Below are 732 nucleotides of genomic sequence, written 5' to 3' on the forward strand. Positions count from 1 at the left end.
CAGTGAAAATCTAAGGTCTTCTATATTTGAGATGAAATTTGCACTTTGCTTTAAGGCTTACAATCTTCAATTTGGAAAACAACGACCGTAGTGCCCTCTGTGAATATTTTTGACGTTGACAAATATGTTTCCATTAGTCTGGGATGTTTTATTTAAGTTTTATGCCAACAGTCTATGTAATAAATTTTTGCACGGTTTTTTTAAATAGTGTATAAACTTACCAATTGTAACAAGTCTAACAAGTGACCTAAAAATGGGTTTGAAGGTTTCTTCCTTTAATACAGTTATAGGGTTCATGGAAATGTCAAACCATTTGAGCTTAAACATGTCCGTAAACAGATCGTCTGGCAGATAACTTATTTGGTTACGGCTGAGAAAAAAAGAAGAAAAAACAGACAACATATATCAAAATAACTGCTAAAATGTTATACTTAGAACGAAAGCATAAACTGATATTTATCTTATACTAACAAGAGATGTATAAGTGAGATAAATATCAGTTTGCAAGCATAATCATTGGGATCAAGTTGTGATCTACTTAAAAAGTTTAATATGACAAGTAGGTGTTGAATTTAACACAAGTTTTAAAGGATTGAGTCAGTTATACTAAAACGATTTTTGATTAACACTAACCTTTTAGAGGATTGAATCAGTTATATTAAAACGATTTTTGATTAACACTAACCTTTTAGAGGATTGAATCAGTTATATTAAAACGATTTTTGATTAACA

Source organism: Limulus polyphemus, unplaced genomic scaffold (assembly GCF_000517525.1).
Source record: "Limulus polyphemus unplaced genomic scaffold, Limulus_polyphemus-2.1.2 Scaffold7349, whole genome shotgun sequence".
In the NCBI taxonomy this organism is placed as follows: Eukaryota; Metazoa; Arthropoda; class Merostomata; order Xiphosura; family Limulidae; genus Limulus; species Limulus polyphemus.